Source organism: Aegilops tauschii, chromosome 3 (assembly GCF_002575655.3).
Source record: "Aegilops tauschii subsp. strangulata cultivar AL8/78 chromosome 3, Aet v6.0, whole genome shotgun sequence".
In the NCBI taxonomy this organism is placed as follows: Eukaryota; Viridiplantae; Streptophyta; class Magnoliopsida; order Poales; family Poaceae; genus Aegilops; species Aegilops tauschii.
Window position 1 is genome coordinate 423,408,881 of NC_053037.3, and position 16,903 is coordinate 423,425,783.

The 16,903-nt window shown below is 47.3% G+C and overlaps 1 pseudogene; it reads left to right on the forward strand.

Annotated features, from left to right (window-relative positions):
• Positions 1-16,903, forward strand: part of LOC141042996 (uncharacterized) — a 245,315-nt pseudogene that overhangs the window by 77,349 nt on the left and 151,063 nt on the right.

Here is a 16,903-nt window from a genome sequence, read left to right on the forward strand (position 1 = left end):
TCCCCCGCCCGCGTCATTTATTATACCACCACTCCTCCGTTTTATGCAGAGTAAATAAAAACAGAGGGAGTATACTACGGATGAGGATCCCCTGACGTGGCCGAACCCATTGAGTAACTGACATGCGGGGCCTAGCAAGCATGGGGTCCGCCAGTAAGTGACCGAAAGGGAGGGTAAGGCAGGGATACCTACGTCAGAGGATCCACTTCCACTATACTACTTTGACCAAATGTTAGAGTAATAATATATGACATGCAACTTACACAAATGTTAGAGTAATAATATATGACATGCAACTTACACAAAGCATATAGGGTCTAATGCGTTTTTCAAGGCTAACTTTGACCAAATGTTAGAGTAATAATATATGACATGCAACTTACACAAAGCATACGGTCAAATTCATATGTCAAAGGAGTTTCCAATGATATAATTTTCACATTATACATCTCATGTACTATTAATCTTGTCAATAGTCAAATTGGAAACCATCTCGAGTACAAATCTAGGAGTACATATGAATCTAACAATATTGATTGGGCGTTGTTGAATGTTGATACCTTTTTGATCAAAGTAGAGATACTTTGACTACACATAAAACTTATATGTAAACTAGAAAGGATAGGGGGAGTATATTGTACGTTCAAAAACAAAACAAACATTGAATACCCTTTATATATGATTTGCGGATGCTATGATCACCGGTTCAAAATTTTGAATCCGCCTTAGGTATCACGTGCCCCCACTCGTTCCCTCTCGATTTCATCTCGGGGTCCGGAGATCTATTGAAAGAGGACTAGGGTGGGTACATGCGAGTGATACTCAGCAGATTGTTCAAATGAGGCATGCGGGAGGATGGACTCGACTGGAGGGCGACATGATCGATGGAGAAGCTGGCCCACGACCTCCTCGCCACCGACAACCGTTCATGTGGGTCGTTTGGGCCAACAACGGGGCGCAGCTCCAGCACCGCCTCTGGACACGGCGACCGCGGTGAGCGACACGCTCATATCGTCGCTAGACATGGTCGGTTTCAGTGTGCCGAGGGTGGCGTTAGTGCTGTGGAACGACCAACGGTATGTTTGGTTTGTGCCGAAGGTTGCCCCATCAAAGCATTGGGTAGCCAAAATTTTGGTTGAGGTATTGGTTGCCCATGATTTGGCCGACATTGGCAAGAAAAATGAACTAGAGTTGGCTAGAGTTCATTGGCATGCCAAAGAATGGCAACCATCCAAACAAAGACCAATCTTTGGGTCATGACCAAAATTTTGGTTGAGGTATTGGTTGCCCATGATTTGGCCGACATTGGCAAGAAAAATGAACTAGAGTTGGCTAGAGTTCATCGGCATGCCAAAAAATGGCAACCATCCAAACAAAGACCAATCTTTGGGTCATGACCAAAATTTTGGTAAGGTGCACTTTGGCCAGAATCCAAACACACCCCAACACCCGGCTCGTCGAGGATGCACGGGTCACCGCGACGCGTCCGCGGAGTGGTGTAGCACGGCCAACAGCATCCTCTGGACCTGAGACCATGCCGGGTCGTCTTGCTTTTTCAATGACATGCGGGGATCACATGTGAGCAAAGGGCATCTCCAACGTTGCCACGACGGCAACTGACTACCCTGGCACACCAAAACCCTCGTCCCTCGCGCCGTCGCGCGGTGCGTTCCTAGCCGGCGCCAGCTGCCCGCATTCATGCCGTCCGTTCGTATGTCGTTGTTAAGAGGCTCGGTGCCCGAGGAACCAACTCCGGTGACTTAATGACGCACTCGGACGCTTGGCCTCACCGGAATGCGCTACTTAAAGCGGCAACGCCCAGCTAACCTCCACACCATAGCGCATCGTCCTCCTACTTGGCACCACATTCGCCATGACCGCAAGTGCGAACGCTCTGTGGGAGAGCTTGTCTTCGGGGATGAAGCTCGAGGTCGCCGCCCTCGCTCAAGTCGCCTCTCGCAACGCAATAGCGGCGTAGCCGGACGCGGACGCGACCACACAAGCGGTGGCCACGCTGGCGGCCGACGACGGGAGCACTGTCAGCCATGCGTCCTACTTGCCGCCGTCCAACGTCCGGCACCGCCGAGGTCGGGGACTCCTCTGAGGATGAGTAGGGCATGGGAGGCGGCAGGGCATGGTGTGCCAACTGGCCGGTCCGTATCCCGTGTTCTACTCTTCCTCGCCGGAGACCTCACCTTCACTTCACGGGTCTTGAACCCCGCCCCCGTACATAGAGATCGCAGATGGAGGACGTCGGTCGCCGCCGTAGAATAGGTTTAGGGTCAGGTTTCTTTTATTTTACTGTCCTATAAAAGTTTGAAATGTAATGAAAATCTGCCGTGTTTGCATTAATCTTGGCCGGTGTATATGAACTTTCACAATAATATACATATTGTAGGAGTACTAGCAAGATGCCCATGCGTTCCATGGAAGATCAAGATCTTGTGGGAGAAAAGGATGAACGAGGGAAAGCCTTATCTGCAAATGTGGAGAGGAGTGCGGGTAAATTGTCATAGTTTCCTTCCTATCCGTTAGATATAAATCGGACGGCCTATATTGCAGGATGACAGGCACACCATCATCACCAACTCTGCTTTTTATTGAACTGAGACAAATCTAACATGCGAAGTAAAATAAAAACATAGGGTCTATACATACACAAATTATCTTAGGCACTCCAATAGTACGTCCACTACACATTCACGCATTTCACATCTTTCTACATCTACGGGAACCTATCAAAGGGTTAACGTAAATTGCCTCTCTCTCTCCTCCCCTGATTTTCATGGTGGTGGGCCCCTCCCTCCCACATTTCACATTACGTTAATTACATAACTGGGATTACGTAGGTGTAGCATTACTCGTCCTAAAAAACCCAACTAAGCCAACCTCCCAGCATATCGCGTGGGAAAAGACCCTGCCGCGCCGTTTTAGTCGGGATTACCGGATTACTAGTAGTAGTATCGATGGATCGTGCGAAGCAACAATTTTTTTTTGAGGGGGCGAAGCACCTAGTTTAAAAGGAAAAAATGCGGTACACTCACAGCACTCCTGTCGCAGTCGCATTGCACCCCACACACGTTCGGTCCCGCACACGGCTCACGCAAACGGAACGCGCTTCGGCTTGCCTCTTCACTGATACGTGGGACTGCACTTGGAGAAACCGACCATGCGCCAAACTCCCCCCGCCCACCGCGCGAAAATCCTTCCCCCCCCCCCACACCCAAAAATTCCCCCCAAATCCGATTCAACTTCCCTTCGGCCAACTAGCCAATAATATTCCCCAAACCCCCTCCCCCCTGTCCCCCTCCACTCCATTCGCTCTGCCAAAGCCACCCTCCCCGCCGCGCCGAGACATCAGCGCCGCGGTTCGACGATCCTCTCGCTCCCACAGTACGCTCTCGTAGACTGCCGTCCTCTAGCCGTGCCGCCACCTCTGGCTACGTTCTTGTGGAGGCGCACGGCGGTCAGCGCCACCACCGCTAGCGGCGTTCGTGTGGAGACGCACGGCGGTCAGCTTCTACCACGGTACGCCCATTCTAGACCGAGGCCCCGTTCATGTCGGTGTAGCGCTGAATGTTAGCTGATAGACGCTGTTAATCTCACTGTTTGCCGAAGTAGTTTACTGTCAATATGCTCTGCTTAAGATGCTTCCTTGCCCTGTTCTGCACTCAATCTGCTTAGCTGAGATGGCATGCCAAGGCCGATTAGTTGCTAAAATATCCTGCCATATATTTATTGTGACGTAGATTGCCATGGTCTAGTAGCCAATCTGTTAGGTGAAATAGCTCTACACCGTTTTATACTTGATCTTTGTTGCTGCGATGGCCTTCGATAGTTTGATGGCTGTGTGCTCGGCCTCATTGACTGCTGAAACAGCCAGCCATAATTTGGCACTCAAATCTATTTGCTGAATTAGCTTTACATATATTTCGTTACTTAGATCTGCTCGTCCAAATATCTTGCCATAGCTTTAGACATCGACCTAGGTATTTTTTTCTGGACTTCATAAAAAAGCATATATGTTTTTCCTGTAATATCTAGTAGAATAACTAATTTGTATGTCTAACAGATTGACAAGACTTGGATAACTTCTGCTCGAAGATTCTCCGCTGCATATGTCGAGGGGGTTGAAAACTTCATGAACTTTATTAGAGCTGAGTACGGTGGTCCGAAATCAGATGTGCTCTGCCCGTGTAGCAGTTGTATGAATTCAGTTACAAGTCCCCAGTCAACTGTGCAAAATCATCTACACTTGTATGGGATGTCGGTCACATACACTAGGTGGGTTCATCATGGTGAAGCTGTGAACGTCAATGTTATTGACTACGTGGAAGCAGCAGATCACCATCTTGATCTGCCTGATGCTCAGGTGGAAGAGGAGGAGGAGGTGGTGGTGGCGGAGCCAGTGAGTTTGACCAACATTGAAACAATGCTACGAAATGCTTGTGCATTCCGTGAACTTTCACCTGCAGAAGAAAAACGGTGGGCCCGCATGTTGGAACAATGCAACGTTGCTGTCACCCCAGGAAATAAGCTGTCAGTATTCTCAGCTATGGTCACCCTTCTTCAGGTGAAGACATCTGAGCGGATGACCAACAAATCATTCGATGCGATGTTGGCTGCTTTCCGCAAATCTTTCCCAGATGCGTCTGAGCTGCCACACACCTACAGTAAAATGAAGAATTTCCTTCGTGCAGTTGGAATTGGATATGATATGATCCATGTTTGTAAGAATAATTGTGTTCTATTCTGGAAGGATTATGCCAACTTAAGTGAAGGCCCAAAATGCAAATCATCAAGATGGAAAGATGGCGATGCTGTGAAGAGGATTCCTCATAATGTTCTGAGACATTTTCCAATTACACCAAGATTGCAGAGGTTATTTCATGATGCTGAAACAAGAGAGGATGTACTGTGGCATTCTAGGAACCAGGAGTATAGAGATCAGAATGTAATGAGCCATCCATCTCATGGTAGTGAGTGGAAAAGCTTCAATGATAAACACAAAGAGTTTGCTGCTGACCCGAGAAATATTAGACTTGGCTTAGCTTCAGATGGATTTAACCCATTTGGCCACCAGAGCGCCACATATAGCATGTGGCCAGTGCTTGTTATCCCTTACAACATGCCTCCAAATGTCTGCACCAAAGAATCAAACTACATGATGGCCTTGCTCATCCCAGGTCCAAAAAGTCCTGGAAAGGATTTTGATTTGTTCATGGAGCCTCTTGTGGAGGAACTTCAACAGCTATGGAAGGGTGTTCTCACTCGAGACCTATATAGGAGCCCACCAGCTGATTTCTTTTTGCGTGCCATTATAATTTGGTGCATCCATGATTATCCGGCTTTGGGCACTATGTCAGGGCGAACAACACATGGTTACAATGCATGTGTTCGCTGTGACAGGAATCCGCTGTCATACGCAATACTTAGCAAGATCTGTTACATTGGACACCGCCATTTCCTTGCCAAGGACAAGCCGCATCCTAGAAAATACCGAAGACATGTGTTCAATGCAAAGCATGAAAACCGTGATGCGCCAAAGAGGCTCACCGCCGATGAGTTGCAAGTGGAATTAGAGAAGGTCCGGCATATTACACCAGGAAACCATCCTGGTAATGGTAGCGGGAAAAGGAAGCGTGGCAGGGTAGAAGAGAGATTATTGTTTACCCGCAGGTCCACTTTGTGGGACTTGGAGTATTGGAAAGATTTGGATCTGCGGCATAATCTTGATGTGATGCACATCGAGAAAAATATATGTGACAACATTATCGGCACACTTCTTAATATTGAAGGCAAGATGAAAGATACCTTAAAATCTAGGATTGATTTGACACACCTGGGTATCAGAAAGGATTTGCAGGTGCAAGATGAAGGTAAACCACGGGATATGGCACCAGCTGTGTACGTCTTGGACAAGGTAAAAAGAAAAGAATTCTGCGAGGTCCTATCACGTGTGAGATTCCCACATGGATTTGCTTCCAACCTTGAAAGGAGAGTCAGTGCAGATGGAAACAAGGTACAAGGGTTGAAAACTCATGACTGCCACGTCCTACTTCAAATGGTTTTACCTGTTATCCTTAGAGGATTGGGCCGCCCTGACTTATACAAAGCAGCTGCAGAGTTGGGACAATTCTTCAGGGAACTCTGCAGTAGGAATATCAGGATAGATGCTTTGGAGCATCTTAGAGACAAGATACCAACTATCCTATGCGACCTTGAGAAGATATATCCTCCAGCCTTCTTTGGTGTGATGGTGCATTGGCTGTTCATCTACCTGATGAGGCACTACTTAGAGGTCCAGTACAGTATTGCTGGATGTACCCTATTGAAAGGCGGCTAGGCACTTGCAAGGGCTATGATAGGAACAGAGCTAGACCCGAGGGTTCCATTGCAGAGGCCTACATTGCTACAGAAGCGTTGACATTCTACTCAAAATACATTGAAACAGCTGATCAGCTTAGCAAAGAGGTGGGTGAAGACAATCCCGGGCTCAATGTTTTCAGTTATTCTGTTCGAGTTAGAGGGAAGAGTCGACAAGAGGACAAACCTAAAGATTTGGACAAAATGCTTTGGTATGTGTTGAATAACTGTCCTGAGATACTACCTTATATCAAGTAAATGCAGTACTGCAGCTTATCGTAATCTACTAAACTTGCAGCACATTCTTATATATTTAGATGTTTGACGCGATCACTATGTTGTGGAGCATCTACAAAGAGGAGTTACTGCCGCAAAACCCAAGAAACATTGACAAACTGGTTATGGCAGGATTTGCGAAATGGTTCAAGAACCATGTAAGCTTTTGAAGTGCACTGTCAGTTTTTTTAATATATTGAGTACATAAGATGATCAGCTTGTCTATTTTCTAACCATAGGTTAAGAAGATATGGGAGGATGGGCAGGTAGTTGATGATGCCCTTTACTCACTAGCAATGGGTCCTGATACTCGGGTAAGACATTATGAATCTTGCGTTGTTGGAGATGTGCGGTACAACACCCTTGCACGAGACGAAGGCAAGAAGACACAAAACAGTGCCATCATGAGCACGGATACGTATGACAAAGAGACAACTGAAATGTATGCTAACATAACAAACATTGTTCAGTTGCAGTATATCTCATGTTTCGAGGATCATCGGTGTGTGGTTCTGTTGTGCTGTCGTTGGTATAACATGTTTTCCAGGATCGCAAAACCCAGAGTTGGTGATTATTTCAAATCCATCAATGTCAAGGCGACGTACCAGACCAACGAGCCTTTTATTTTGGGAAATCAAGCAACACAGATATTTTTCTTGGAAGACACATTTGCACGTAGCAATGACTGGAGAGTATTGCAAAGGTTTGAGCAGAGGAATTCGTTTAATGAAGTTGCACAACAAGATGATGCTTACACTGCTCCTGATGTACAAGATAACACATATGTTCCTAATATCTTTGAGAACCATCACGTCAATGACGCCGGCGAAAAGATTGCCTGTCGTGCTGTGGACATACAAGAGTTGATCAAGAAGAAGCCAACGTTCGAGGACGTTGAGGACGAAGAAAGAAGATGACACCATGGGGAATTACGATTCAGACTGATACACATGGCGAAGATGTTGATGCTGCTGCTGCGGATGATGATTACATTGCTTTTGTCGTATTTGCCTGTCAGAAGACGTTTTTTATCTACTATGTGAAATTGTGTTTGCTATGACAACTGAAACCTAATGAACATGTTGTTTAGTATTTTGCTGTGAGAACATCACTTGTTATGTATGCTGATTTGTGTTTGGTGATTGTATGACAACTAAAACATGATGACATTGTTGTTTAGTTGTACTCATATTTTGCTGTGAAACTTGAATTTGATTACATAGTTTGCTGTTGGACTGCAATTTGCTCGACGTCTTCGAATGAGAACAAAGCTGACCCGACAGGGCCTCTGCTATTTATTTATTTATATGAGCAAAAGGGGATACCCCCTGATTTCCGTTAATAGAAATCATTAGATGTTCACAACACTACGCCCAGCCTGCTACACAGGTTTCATTCATTACTAGTTTCAGCAAAGTGCTCATGTCGTAGCCACTGAATACATCACGAGTGCTACATACACTGCAAATAAAGAGACAATCATCCTACAGAGCACATCGATTTTGCCCATTATCTTCACAAGTTCTTTCATCTCCTCATTGCTGTCAAGGCCGTTCAGCAGCTGCTGCTTGGCCATGATCAGAGGAACTGCATCTTTAACCTTCTGCTCTGCATCTTCCTCTTCTGCCATTCCTTTAGTTACTTGTCCAACACCCCAACCTGCTGGTATTGGGATTCCTCGGCTAACCAAATAATCAGCGTAGTTGCATTCCCCCACATCAGCAACTTCCCAAAAATACAAATCACACGAATCTTCCCTTTTCTGCACGAATCAAATTGGAAGATCATCAACCAAACTATTAAAAAAACCAGCAACTGAAAGCAGCAGAACAACACTTAAACATATTATTACCCCATGATTCAGGCATTTGTAGAAGACTCGGCCAGGGTTGCGGATTGTGGTTGAGACGCGACGGATGACTCTGCGTGATTTGCAGCAATGGCACCACACCAACGGCAGCGGGTTGCGATGAGCAATCAGCTGCGGTGCGCCTGCCGGCGGGGGTGTGATGAGAACCACAGGCGATGGTACGGGTGGCGACTTGGCGCATATCTGGTTGTTGCCTGCTGAAGAGCAGGTGGACGAGCAGCCAGCAGACATGGTTTCTGCGGCCAGAGCTTCTGATGCTAGGCAGAGTAAGTAGAGAAGAGGAGAAGCGAACGTTGGATATGTGAGTTTCATTACTTGCAGAGTAGCATAGCACCATATATAGTGATAGTCGAGGTTTGGATTCGAACCAGCTACAGGAGCACGTCTTTCTTTTTTCTAAAACTCGGCAACGTCTCTTTACTGGTACACTAGCTTGTTCTGTACGCCTTCCCAAGTCTTTGATTTTCTTTCCCTTATTTTGCAAGGAAGGAAGGAGGACGAAATTGAGAGTTCCTGGGACTCGAACCCAAGACCTCTCGGTTGAAAACCAAGGGTGCTAGTCACTTATGTGGAGAACGTTCCCTGTGAGGAGGACGGCAGACGAACGCATTTTCCTCGCAGTTTTCTTCCTATATATAAAAAAGTATGCTACTTGGTGTCCACTTAGTCAACAAACGATTGTGCCAACCTCGACCGTTGGATTGACATTCAACGTCTGTCGCGTTTCTTCAGTTTCTTCTTCCTCGAGCCGCCAAAGCCAAACCAGCGCCGGCGGGATCGCCTGCTCCCGCCTCCCACGGCTGGCTGTGATCTTCCCCGGCTCCTGTTCATTCTCGTCCGAGGCCTCACCATCGTCCTCCGCCTTGGTTTGCTCACCGCGGCGCCACCCTCCGGTGTTGTCAACATGGTCAACAACCGAGAGGAATAAGGAGATGACTGTACATGGTGAAGATGACAGTAGGGACCCAGCAGCGCGCGCAGTAATTTTGTTTTTTGGGATGGAGAAGGGTATCAACTGGGTTGTGCGGGACCCGTGGCCCGTCTAGCCCAGGCTTTTATTTCATATGTTTAGCACATGACCAGCCCAGTTTGTTTTTCTCCTTTCTGAAAATGGCTAGCCAGCTATTTTGTTTTTTTGCAGAATAACCAACGTTGGCCTACTTGCTTTTCTACGCCCTGCTGGGCCGGAAATCTTTCAAGACGAGGAGGGATGCGTTTTGCCCAGAAAATGGGCTATAAGTAATAAGAAATGGGCTATAAGTAATAATAAATGGGATGTAAAATGAAATAATACAGCAAACAGACAATTAGTTCCAAAATACTGTTTTCTTTAGGAGTTTGATATTTTAAATTTCATTGTTTTTGTGCGGGTAAAATTTCATTGAATTTAAATTAAGGTATATTTAGATTTAAAATTAATTTGAATCTGGCTAGAAATTTCGGGCTATATGCTGTTTGGGACAGATTTGGAGGCTGACTTGTGGGTCTACTAGGTTGACGTGTACTTTGGCTTTGTCAACTTAGTCCACAAACGATTCTAGCAGCAGTGACCGTTGGATGTTAATCCAACGGTCGTGCTGCTTCTTCAATATTTGATCTTCTTGCTCCAGCCGCCCAAACCAGCTCAGGTGGGACTGCCTGCTCCGGCCTCCCGTGGCCGGCTGTGCTACCGCACAGGCCGCACCGCCCCACCCTACTTCATTGCTGGCCAGGCCATTCCTCTACTCACCCACACCTCCTGTTATTTTCCGGCGACAGGAGCCGGACCAGTAAACCCTCGTACTCCCCACCGCGTGGGCAACCATTGCCGAGTCTTCCCCGGCTCCGTGTCGTTCCCTTCCTAGGCCTCGCTGTCGTCCACCGCCATGGTGCTCTCGGCGCGGCCTCGTCAACATGGTCAACGAACGACATCCATCGGCCGTGGACTGTACGCGCAAAATAATGATTCCTCCACCTGACAGCTAGGACCCACCGGAAGGGCATCTGTATTTCGCGAAAAAAACGTTCCCCCCCGCTGACATGTCGGACCCACCAGCTATATCTTCGCACCCAAGGAAGTGCCTCCTTATTACGCACAAAAAAATTAATACCCCCTGCTAGCTGGGACCCACCATAGTGGGAGGATGACTTGTGGACCAACTAAGTTGACGGGGATGGAGGGCTTTGTCAACTTAGTCAATATGAACGATTCTAGCTCCAATGACCGTACGATGTCCATCCAACGGCCGTAGTGCTTCTTCAACCTCTGGTCTTCTTGCTCCAGCCGCCCAAAGCAGCGCCGGTCGTGCCGCATGCTCCTGCCTCCCGTGGCCGGCTGTGCTGCCGCGGAGGCCTCACCGCCCCCTACTATTCCCACCGCTGGCCAGGCCCTGCGGCGACGGCAGCCTCACACCGCAGCCGAACCAGTGAAACCTCGTACTCCTCTCCGCGCGGGCTTCCACTGCCGCGTCTTCCCCGGCTCCGCGTCGTCCCCTTCCTAGGCCTCGCCGTCGTCCACTGCTGTGGTGCTCTCGGCGCGGCCTGGTCAACGTGGTCAAGGAACGACTTCCATCGGACGTGGACTGTATGTGGAGAGGCTGACAGCTGGGTCCACGGCCGAGTAAGGAAGTGCCTCCTTATTACGCGGAAAATAATGATTCCTCCACCTGACAGCTGGGACCCATCGGATGGGCCACTGTATTTCACGGAAAAAACGTTTCCCCCTAACTGCTGGGACCCACCAGCTTCATCTTCGCACGCAAGGAAGTGCGTCCGGGCAAAAAAAATGATTCGCCCCCCTGACTGCTGGGACCCACCAGCTACACCTTCGCACGCAGGGAAGTGCGTCCGGGCAAAAAAATGATTCGCCCCCTGACTGCTGGGACCCACCGGCTACATCTTCGCACGCAAGGAAGTGCGTCCGGGCAAAAAAAATGATTCGCCCCCTGACTGCTGGGACCCACTAGCTACATCTTCGCAAGCAAGGATGTGCCTGACAGTCGGGACCCACCTGGTCAAAGCGTACGTAGCGTGGTCATTCTGGTCGCGAACGTGTACGTACATACTGGTCGATGTAGAGGCGCGCACGTGTCGTAGTAGAGGCGCGCATGTAGCATGTACACATAGGTACAGCGGCCAGGGTGCAAGAAAGAAAATACGGCCACGTATGTGTACATACGGGCGGGGTCTCGAATGCCTACTCGCGCATACGTACGGCCAGGGTTCGTGTACATGGCTGGGTCGGAACAGAGAAACAGCGTCGTTGTTGTGTTCATGGGGAGGCAACGGAATGCGTCGTGTTCATGGGGAGGCAACGGAATGCGTCGTGTTCATGGGGAGGCAACGAAATGCGTCGTGTTCATGGGGAGGCAACGGAATGCGTCGTGTTCATCGGGAGGCAATGGAACACGTGGGAGCCAACCGGCTGGGTCGGAACAGAATGCGTGGTCGTGTTCATCGGGAGGGCTTGGACGGAACAGGCGATGGAAACGAGGCCTGGCATACCGCAAAACGGAGGAAACAGACCTCCTATGTTCGGAACGGGGTCCTGTTGATCGGGAGGGGTGTGGCGTACCGCAAAACGGAGGAAACGGACCTCCTACGGTCGAAACGGGGGTCCTGTTGATCGAGAGGGGTGTGGCATACCGCAAAACGGACGAAACGGACCTCCTACGGTCGAAACGGGGGTCCTGTTGATCGGGAGGGGTGTGGCGTACCCCAAAACGGACGAAACGGACCTCCTACGGTCGAAACAGGGGTCCTGTTCATCGGGAGGGGTGTGGCGTACCGCAAAACAGGACTCCACGGGATACTGTTCATCTCCACCGTTGACCTCCTCCAGCCTCCACGGGCTACCGTCGACCTCCTCCAGCCTCCACGGGCTCCTGTTCATCCAGCCTCCACCGCGCGCTACTCCACCGGATACTATTCAACCACCCCTCCACGGGAACCCCTCCACCGTCTACTGTTCATCCAGCCCTCCACACCACGGGGTCCTGTTCAACCACCCCTCCACGGGCACCCCTCCACCGTCTACTGTTCATCCAGCCATCCACACCACGGGGTCCTTTTCATCCAGAGGCAACGCCACCGCTCACTGTTCATCCACCCCCCCCCCCCCCCCCCCGCAACGCTCACTGTTCATCCAATCTATCGGCTTCAGTTAGCAGCAATAGCGAAGGAATCGCTCGATCGGGTTAAGTTAACAGCCATCGATCGATCGCTCGGGTTCAGTAACGCGTAGCCTGCAGTGCAATCGCTCGGGTTCAGTTAGAGCCCAACGCCTCGCACACACGTGCGTACGTGTACGAGAGAAACGCGCATCGCTCGGCCCCCGACCTCCCACCATAACCGGGAACTCCCCGAAATTTTCCTCCCCCTCGCTTCTACCACGGTTTATTCCGTCATGGACGGCCCAAAGAATGTCATGCAGCTGCGTCTCCGGCCCGCGCAGGACGAAAAGCTCATTTTCTGTCATGATTTTTTGTCATAGAAGTAGGAGCCCACCACATCTATGATGATACCGGGTTTTGTCACAATTATCGTCATAGAACTGTCATATGTATGACAGAAAAAATTTCGTTCGGCCCAAAATGTCACGGATGTGTCTTTTTTTTGTAGTGATCCCTTTCGGGTAACGGCGCCAGAAATTGGCAAAACGGACGTGAGAGAGTTGTAATAATTGATAGATCGAACACCAAATAAAATAAAGTGCAGCAAGGTATTTTTGTATTTTTGGTTTAATAGATCTGAAAATAAAAGCAAAGGAAAATAGACCACAAAGGCAAATAATATGAGAAAGAAACCCTGGGGTCGTAGATTTCACTAGTGGCTTCTATCGAGAAAAATAGCAAACGGTGGGTAAAGAAATTACTGTTGGGCAATTGATAGAACTTCAAATAACCATGATGATCATTATATAGGCATCACGTCCAAGATTAGTAGACCGACTCCTACCTGCATCTACTACTATTACTCCACACATTGACCGCTATCCAGCATGCATCTAGTGTATTAAATTCATGGAGAAACGGAATAATGCAATTAGAATGATGACATGATGTAGACAAGATCTATTTATGTAGAAATAGACCCCATTGTTTTATCCTAAGTAGCAACGATACATATGTGTCGGTTCCCCTTCTATCACTGGGATCAACTACCGTAAGATCGAACCCACTACAAAGCACCTCTTCCTATTGCAGGATATATAGATCGACTTGGCAAAACAAAACCCAAACATTGGAGAAGAAATATGAGGCTATAAGCACTAGTAGAAAAAGGGGCTTTGGTTCAGCTAGAAAAGAGCATTAATATCGGTTGCATTACGAACCGGGACTAATGTGAGCATTAGTCCCGGTTCGAGTGGCGAGGGCACCATACATGCATTACTCCCGGTTCAAATGGGACCTTTAGTCCCGGTTGGTGCCACGAACCGGTACTAAAGGGTGCGATGCCCATTAGTACCGGTTCGTGGCACGAACCGGTACTAAAGGTCTACCTTTAGTACCGGTTCGTGCCACGAACCGGTACTAATGGGGTTGAGACCTTTAGTACCGGTTCGTGCCACGAACTGGTACTAATGGTGCAATTTTCAAATCCTACCTCCCCCCCCTGTCTATCGCTTTTTCAGTTTTGTAAAAAGCAAAAGAAAATGATAAAAACTTCAAAAGTTAAAATCCTTCAAGATGTCGTTATGTTACCACATCTACTAGTTAGGAAAATTTAAAAACTTAAATTTGGACATGTTTTGCAAAAAGTGTAGGGAAAATGTAAAACGGCTATAACTTTTGCATACGATGTCAGAAAAAACGTATAATATATCAAAATGTTCAGCACGAAAATCCGCATCCGATTTTGACTGCCTACGGCCTGTTTGCAAATTTTTAGAAACCTCAAATTCCAAAAGGAAAAAAAATTTATGCTCAAGTTTCAGTTTTTTTAAATTTTCGTTATATCTGGTCAAACTATGGTCAAACTACTTATTCAAGAAGTATTAGTGTTACTAAATAATTATTCAAGAATATTAGTGTTACTAAATAAGAATTTCAGTTTTTTTTTGAATTTTGTTCAAATCTAGTCAAACTGTGGTCAAACAATGGTCAAACTACTTATTCAAGAAATATTAGTGTTACTAAATAATTATTGTTTTTTAGAACAATAGTTCAAACTCAAACAGTGAAATGTGTGACTTCATGCTCAAGCTAAACTCCTGAGGGTTAATAGGATTGACATCTTACTATTGTCAGGAAAACAACAAGTGCAGACTTGGAAACGAGGGAGAATAGAACCCGGAAGTTAAGTGTGCTCAGACTGGGGGAGTGCGAGGATGGGTGACCGTTCGGGAAGTTAGATGATTTGGAATGATGAGGGGTGATTAGAGATTAAATTGAGCAGTGATGAGGGGTGATTAGAGATTAGAGGTTAAAATAATTCAGAAATTTGACAATCGGGAAAAAATTTCAAAAAAATCCTTTAGTACCGGTTGGTGTTACCAACCGGGACTAAAGGTGGATCTCCAGGCAGCAGCCACGTGGAGGGCCTTTAGTCCCGGTTCGTATAAGAACCGGGACTAAAGGGGGGACCTTTAGTAACGACCCTTTAGTCCCGGTTCCAGAACCAGAAATAAAGGCCCTCTAGAATCGGGACAAAAGGCTCTTTTTCTACTAGTGAAGTAATCATGCATATAAGAGATCAAATAAGACTCAAATAACTTTCATGGATAAAAAGTTAGATCTGATCATAAACTCAAAGTTCATCCGAGAGTTACATCATATGGATCTCCAAGAGACCATTCTATTGAGAATCAAACGAGAGAGAGGAATCCATCTAGCTACTAACTATGGACCCGAAGGTCTACAAGAGACTACTCACGCATCATTGGAGAGGCACCAATGGACATGATGAACCCCTCTGTGATGGTGTCAAGATTGGATCTGGTGGTTCCGGACTCTGCGGCGGCTGGAATTGATTTTCATCGACTCCCCTAGGGTTTCTGGAATATTGGTGTATTTATAGGGCAAAGAGTCGGTTCAGGGGGCACCCGAGGTGGGCACGACCCACCAGGGCATGCCTTGAGGCGGGTTGTGCTCCCCTTGGAGCACCCCCAGGCGCTTCTGTTGCCCACTGGATGTCTTCTGGTCCAAAAAAATCCACAAAAAGTTTCGTTGTGTTTGCACTCCGTTTTGTATTGATTTCCTGTGATGTATAAAACATGCAGAAAACAACAACTAGCACTTGGCACTATGTCAATAGGTTAGTACCAAAAAATGATATAAAACAACTATAAAATGATTATAAAACATACAAGAATGATAATATAATAGCATGGAACAATCAAAAATTAAAGATACGTTGGAGACGTATCAATGCAGCAAAGCAGAGATAAGTATTTCCCTCAGTTTGAGAACCAAGGTATCAATCCAGTAGGAGACAACGCGCAAGTCACTGAATACCTGCACAAACAATCAACAACTTACACCCAACGCGATAAAGGGGTTGTCAATCCCTTCACGGTTACTCGCATAAGTGAGATCTGATAGAGATAGATAAACGGTAAAGTAAATATTTTTTGTATTTTTGGTTTATAGATCGGAAAGTAAATGATTGAACCCAAAGATCTGATAGAGCAAGATGGCATGATGTAGAGGAATTAACTCAAGCAATATGGTGAAAACCCCATCTTTTTAACCTCAATGGCAACAATACAATACATGCCTTGCTGCCCCTACTGTCACTGGGAAAGGACACCGCAAGATTGAACCCAAAGCTAAGCACTTCTCCCATTGCAAAAAAAAACCAATCTACCTGGCCAAACCAAACCGATAGTTCAAAGTGAATTACAAAGATATCAAATCATGCATAAGAGAATTCATAGAAGATTGAAATAACATTCATAGATAAGCTGATCCTAAATCCATAATTCATCGGATCTTGGCAAACACACCGCAAAAGAGTATTACATTGAATAGTTCTCCAAGAACATCGAGGAGAACATGGTATTGAGAATCAAAGAGAGAGAGAAGAAGTCATCTAGCTACTAGCTATGGACCCATAGGTTTGTGGTAAACTACTCACGCTTCATCGCAAGGGCAACAGAGTTGATGTAGAAGCCCTCCATGATCGAATCCCCCTCTGGCAGGGTGCCGGAAAAGGTCCCTAGATGGGCTCACGGGTACAGAAGGTTGCGGCGGTGGAAAAGTGTTTTCGTGGATGCCTCTCTTGGTTTGGGGATATATGGGAATATATAGGCAAAGAAATTAGGTCAGGGAGTGCACGAGGGGCCCACAAGGGGGCGGGCGCCCTACCCCCCTGGGCGCGCCCTGCGTCCTTGTGGCCGCCTCATGGCTCTTCTGACTTCATCTCCAAGTCTTATGGGTGTCTTCTGGTCCAAGAAAAATCATCGTGAAGGTG